Source organism: Fopius arisanus, unplaced genomic scaffold, assembly GCF_000806365.1.
Source record: "Fopius arisanus strain USDA-PBARC FA_bdor unplaced genomic scaffold, ASM80636v1 scaffold00253, whole genome shotgun sequence".
Lineage (NCBI taxonomy): Eukaryota > Metazoa > Arthropoda > Insecta > Hymenoptera > Braconidae > Fopius > Fopius arisanus.
The window spans coordinates 10,007-17,048 of NW_011887992.1; the positions used below are offsets into that span (position 1 = coordinate 10,007).

General features: G+C 35.0%; 1 long non-coding RNA gene across 2 annotated transcripts; it reads left to right on the plus strand.

Moving 5' to 3' along the window:
* Nucleotides 1-1,711: 1,711 nt before the first annotated feature.
* On the plus strand, nt 1,712-6,877 carry LOC105272729 (uncharacterized). Of its 2 annotated transcripts, none has more exons than XR_892819.1 (5): nt 1,712-1,966; nt 2,544-2,663; nt 2,863-2,981; nt 3,057-3,157; nt 6,668-6,877. It is a non-coding gene; the product is annotated as an uncharacterized lncRNA (long non-coding RNA). The 2 variants fall into 2 exon arrangements; XR_892820.1 differs by lacking the exon at nt 1,712-1,966 and adding an exon at nt 2,236-2,296.
* Nucleotides 6,878-7,042: the final 165 nt, after the last annotated feature.

The following is a 7,042-nucleotide window of genomic DNA, read 5'->3' on the forward strand; positions in this document are numbered from 1 at the left end:
TTTCAACAGCTATTGCTTGATTGAAAATTCCTTCACATGTTGCTCAATTTTGTGCAATAACTTTCTTAAAAATTTTATATATATTATACCTATTTCTTTTTGGACATTACAAGTTAAAATTAACTACCTAAATAACCTAATATTTGTGAATTACTCCTTCACAATTGGAATCGATTGTTAATAATTTAATGATTTGAATATTAGAACCAAATGAAAAATTTTAGTTCAGTTTATTTTTCAATATTTACAATACGAAAATGTTAATCATAAATTAATTAAACAGACAATTTGATGTTTGTAAATGACCCTTTACCAATTGGAATCAATTGTTAATATTTAATTTCAATATTGCACCTAAATTTAATCCTTTAAATTAAAAATTTTGAGTGCTTCAATCTTCAAGCATTTTAATCTTTAATTAATTACCTAAATAACCTAATTTTGTGAATTACCCTTTAACAATTGGAATCGAGTGTTAATATTTGAACTCAAATACTACCTCCAAATTTAAATTTTTTATGTGTCATATTTTTCAATAATCAACTTGAATGACTGAATAAAAACTAAAACATGAATATTTAAATTATATTTCGTTGAGGAAAATTACTATTATGAACTAACACATGTCAGAGAGGCTTAAATCAGGTATACCAATACTTTTGATTGCATCATTTGTTTGGTAATTATTAACATAAAAAAAAAATCATAAAAAAATGTTGTGAACAAATGGCGCCAAGTCGACGTGAATCTGATCGCCTCCAAGACAGAAACAAGGGACAATTACTGAATAGTTGAAATCACACAGTAGGCGAACTGATTATGATATAATCTTATTTTTAAAAAAACATGGAAACATTAAAAAATGCCAAGTTTATGCTGACAGCGTCAACTAGGACAATTTTCCGCAGTTTTAGTTCCGATTGGAAAATCGATTATTGTTAATAAAGGCTTTTGTCATTCCGGCTGTAAGACAGTATTTTACGGCTGCGTTGCTTTGGTTCGCGTCCACGAAACGCTGACTACGGCTGTTATGACAAAAAATAGTGGGCGTCATACGGCCAAAAAAAATTTGTCGACCAATATGATTGTTGCAAACCTTATCTTCGCTAGAAAAGTTTTTTTTCGGCCTAATGACAAAATATACTGTTTCAAATCCCGTCCATAGGAAATTCATTCGGAAGAAAGTCAACTTGGCGCCCCTAATTTTTCCCCTTCAATTCACTGAGTATCATTACATTGCCGGGAACATAGTAAAAAATTACAGGTATATTTTAGCATTTCCCTAGCAAGTCATAAATTCGTATTCGGTCTGAAGTCTCACCTAAAGCGCCGAATATTTACTCCTTTTGAGCGTGCGATATTCATCTGAGTTATGATAGTTTGCTTCCCGGATCTTAAGTTCAGGCATATATTTATCGTTATTATCTAACCACCAGAATTTTTTATTTTTGTTAAGTCTGGAGAAATCATTTTGATCAATGTTAGGAATAGCTCTGGAATATTTGAATGTTGGATTTGTTAGAGAACCAGTTGGGATTCGTTTAACATATTTATGTCGAGGGATGTGATATAATACCGGTCTGCTTCTGTGATCTTGAAACAGTCCGATTTTATCATAGTATGTGAAATACTGAGGCTTGATGTTTCCGCATCTGGCTCTAGATTCAGCCTCCTCATAAGGGAATTCAGCCAGGGAGTTTATTATTGGGTTGTCAATACTTTTGAGCTTAGCATAATAATTCCTAGCAAGTCTAAATATAAAATTATCGATTCTAGGTATCAAGGCCTGATTATATAAAAAATCATTCTTGACGCGATACTGAAAATTGCTATGAGGGGATCGATGTAAGAGCAACCAGGTGCGGAGACAATTTCTCTCAAATAATCTGAGTGTCTCGATCTGATGGGCCCCCATATTCCAAAGGACTTCGCAGGCGTACGTCAATAGAGGTCTAATTAGGAGCAGGTAACAAATAACCCTTGCTCTTTTATTCACATATTTATTATGAAAAAGGTAGCCAAGGGATTTGAATCTTCTTCGCCTTCTCTATTTGGATATCATTGTGTTTCGCACACCGGACTAAGGTATCAATATGTACTCCTAGGTTCTTGACCGAGTTACGATGTGGAATTCGGGTAGCTAACAGTGAAATAGGATCTGTGATTTTTAAGTTAAATTCTCTAATAGACTTCTTTTGCTTCTGGAGTATCGAGCCATTATATCTCTAAATAAAATTGTTTCGCTTTTAGAGGGATTAACCTTTAAATTCCAAGCGGAATACATTTGGATGACTTCGTTAGTTAATAGTATATTATCCAACACGTGCATAATATATTTTTTGACTCGTGGGGGGTTTGTAACACGAGCCGAAGGCGAGTTTTATAATCCCACGAGTCGAAAAATATATTACGCACGCATTTCATACAAAATTTTATGTCATCGCGCCCGGAATCCGCGATTTAACCGAGTGAAGAGAGGTTAGAATCGCGCGATTGCGGGCACCGATGGCATAAAAGGTTCAATTTTAAACATATGTCTTTAGGTTGATCTCCAGCTACGTAGAGGACTCGGTCATCCGCATACGAAATGGAGAATGTATCATTGTTGGAGTTGAAGTCAAAGGCATTAATCATGTTTGATGTAAATAATGAAACTAACAAGGGTGAGTTGATCGTGCCTTGCTGAAGACCCTCTAAAATGTTGAATTTTTGGCTAAGCTTATTATTATTATAATTGATCACTTGAAAGCTTTTGCCATGGATCATATTCCAGATGGTTCTCAATATAGGGATGGGGAATTTATTCTTAATTAAGATGCAAATTAAGCCGTTAATCCATACTGAATCAAAAGCCTTCTCTAGATCCAGGAGAACAGCCCCAACAAGGTTATGTTGAAACAGGTTTTCATTAATATCAGAAATGAGCTCATTGACGGCATGTAGAGTGGAGTGTTTATTGCGGAAACCATAGTGGTTATCAGGTAGTATTTTGGTATTTTTTTCATACTTTAAAATAGAGTTGTTTATAGCGGCTTCAAAAACTTTGCTAATTGCAGGAGTGAGGCTAATAGGTCTGTAACTGACCGGATGAGTGATATCCTTCCCTTTTTTGATGCGTTGTTAAAAATAACTGAGAGATTGAAGACCATTTTTTTTGGTAAGTATTTTAAAACTATGGGTGGGATTTTGTCAGTTCCGCTTGAAATTTTATTAGGGACGTATTTTAGAATACATTTAACTGTAATAGGGGTAGTGAAGTAGTTTTCTACTGGAGAATCGAAAACTGCTTCAGAGGCTCTTGTGTGTTGATCAAAGTTCATCACAGTTTTATTAGAGAGTTCATCGCGGATCAAGTCCTCGGTGAACTCTTCAATTTTTGAATCAATTAGATTTTTAAGTCTTGAGCCATTATTATTATACCTGGGGGAATTCACTCTCTGATAATGGGCACCCATGATATTTGATATATCTTCATCATTGTTAATGACGAAATTATTGTTCACTATGGGAATAGTGTCAGAGTTACAGTTTGCCTCTGTTAGGAGGTCTCTGATATGAACATCAACTTTTAATTCAGATATATTCTGCCTTTTTGGGCCTGAAAATACGGTTAATAGAGGGCAAGAATGCTTCGGAGTTTCTGAAATTAATTTTTTTATAAATATTCTGCCAGTGTCTTTCAACCGATTTTTGAAATTCATTGTTGAGTTTATTTTTACTAGTTTTTAGGAGTTGTTTTATTTTTATAGTTAAAGGGTGTAATTGGAGGGGGTCCTTGGTTAACTGCTTATGATATTTGGTTAAGAGAGTTGATTTTGCTTTTTGGAGTTTGCGAATTTTATTATTGGCATACTTTTTAATATTCCCAGTCTGAGCTCCCCTGGGGACTAGGGGACTTTTTTCTATAGCATTATTGATGAGAATAGAAAAATTGGAAACGTAATCGTCTATCTCATCGGTAGAGAGATTACGATCGTTGGGGACAATAATATTGTACTTAGCCTCCAAATAATTGTGAAACTGCTCCCAATTGGTGTTTTTGAAGATAAAATAGTTATTTTCCAGAGCTATGTTATCTGTGAGGGAAAAATTTTCATTTAATACGAATGAAAGGATAACGGCTTTGTGATCGCTGTCATAAATATGAGTTGGGACTTTGTTTTCGGGAGTATTAGAAAATTCCAATCTGAAGTCGGCTAGAGTTAAGTCCAGGAAAGACCTGGAACTGATGAATGTATAATCGGCTGGTGGGAGAATATTTAATTTGTAAGTTTGTTCGTTGGCTAACTCCGAAAGCCTCAAATTCCTGCCACGATCGTTACAAGCACGATCGCCATAATTGGTATGTCTGGAGTTGATGTCTCCCGTTATAATGTAGTAGTTATTATTATTAAATAGTTTCAATTCGTTGAACAGTATATTTAATTCATCAAAGAAGATATTCTTGCTTGCAACTTGATTCGGAGCATAAGTGCTAATTATGAATAGTTTTTTGTTATTTCTTGTTTTAATTAGGATAATTGTATATTTGAGAACCTTATTATTTTTGCTGTGGGGATAGTTTATTGTTTGAAATTGAATGTGTTTTCTAATCAAAATAGCTGTTCCTCAAGAAAATATGGCATTGTGCCGATCATTTCTGATGATAGTAAAGTTATCAAAAATAGGCTTTGTGATTATTATTACGTTTGGTTTCTCCGCGGCATGCAATGTCAAAATTATTTGTTTTAAGAAATTGTAGCAAGAAGTATCTTCTTTGCTGTTTGACAATAGAGTTAACATTGATAGAAGCGATATTTAAGTTCTTGATGAGCTGGGAGCAATTTTTATTATTGAGTATTGGGTTGTTGCTCACCATTTATATTTGTATTATTATCTAGTTTTAAATCATCGAGGATGATCTTGATATTTTGTTTATTAAGCTCAACCTGATCCATAACCGGTTTGAAATTTTTAGACATGGTAGTAACCATTGTGCTGATCATTTTTTCAGCCCACGGGGGCGGGGTATGAGAGAGGTAATATATGCTATTGATATTTTCTTGACGATTTGGATTATCCATTTGTACATAGGGATGGTTGGTAACTAACAAAGGAGATTCTGGGGTTTGAACTGGTACTTTTGGGCAAGTAATATTCTTGGGTTTGAGTGCATCAGCATATGACACTGTGTTATCAACTAATTTAGCGATTTTGTTAATTTTTGTAGAATTGTTAGTTCTAGAAATAGTGGAGTTAGTTCTTGCGCTCTCAAGAGCTTTCTTATAATATTGATAATTGGCAGGGTGACCATCCTTCCCACAATTGGCACATCTCAAGAGAGATTTAGGTGAATTTAGGTTTACCAAAAGGGCACTCTCCTGGGATATGTGCTTTGCTGGTCAATCAAACAACAAAAATAAAAATTATTAGGCGCCAGGTCATTGAACGGAATGACCACTGTAGCCAATATTATGATACTCTTTCCAATATTAATTGTACTCCTTCTCCACTTTCAGCTGCAACAGCTCCAGCAGCGCAATACGTAGAGATTTAATTAATCGGAAGCTGAAAGGGGATGCAATAGGGATTCTCAGCAAAATAAATAAATTATTAAAATTGTCGGGGAGAAAATGTTTAATAAAAAAAAATCAAACTCGATACAATACAAAAAAATAAATAAATAAATCCCCTTAAATCAACTAAGCGTTACTGCACAGAATTTAATTTTTAAAAGTCACTGTCGTTTATTTAGAATTAAATAAATATTTTTTGAAGTCTAGTGCGAATAAAAATCAAATAAATAAAATAAACAATCATAAGATAGTCAAATAAGTCAGAAGAAATAAATATTGAACAACTGAGTCACAAGACTCAAGTTGCGAATGTCAGAAAAGACATGATAAATTAATTAAAACTTAAAATTAAATTTGAGTTACGAGACTCAATTGCTAAAGTCGGAAAAGGCACAACGTTTTCTCAGAAATAATTTTCAAGAAATTGTCAGTAGTAATAACACTAGTGCGTTGCCTAGGAACGATGGTGTCTAATTTCGCAGGCTAAAAATCCCAAGTGCCAAGCACGAAGGATTTTTCTGCAAAATTTTACACCCTCGTTCCTAGGCAGGGCAGCTTGAGGAAAATATCCGATGAATTTTGGAGCACGACTGGTATTTGACGGTGTAGCCTTCGCTACATTACCTACCCGCGGTAGTGTTTCTATATTACCTGCAGGGCCTAGGTCGTACTCCCGTACGGTGGCACTGCGAATACCAGAGTGGGGAGCACTTGGGACTACGTCGCACGACGCTTCTCCCACTCTGCACTGGCAGCTATATAAACGCCTACACGAGTTCTCTCAACCAGTTTGTGTTCGGTCTTGCCTTGAGCGCAGAACTACCTGGCTAGCAGCTACCTCTAGCTAGCTCCTTTAGCCTTACCTTCTAGCCATCCTACGCACTCTCTACTGCCTGGACATTCTCTCCTTTCTCAGGATTGAGAAGTGGCCATCCCGCTGTACAAGACCGTGCACTCACCGCTATCGGTCCTTTTCCTCCTATTCCCGGACGCAGAGACGGTTGCTCTCTGTTTGTTTCTCCCCTTTGATATATATTTTGTTTTCATATATTTATAATGCGAAATCTGTGCTTCATAATTAATTAATTATTCCTTATTTTTTTTGTGCTCAGGTTCTCTTTTGGGTTCTGTGGATACTTCGAGAGTCGCAGATTGGTGTTTTCCGACGTTTGAGCGTTTCCAGAAGGAATTCATTGTCGATATTCGAATTGTTAGTGGATTTTTTTGTTGTTGATTATAAATTGTTATTGGATCTCCGTTAATAGATGCATTGGAATTCTTCGTGAAAACGTCACCAATTGTATTTTCTGAGTTTAGGGTAAAAGGGCCTGTAGTATTAACTATATTTTTCCAATAAATTTTATTTTAATGGGAATCAGCTTGTTCGTGTGATTAATGATGGAAATCGATCTTGAATTGTATTTACCAATTTTTAAGTCAAAATGCTTCTAGTATTAATTATATTTTTTTACTGAATTTTCATATAT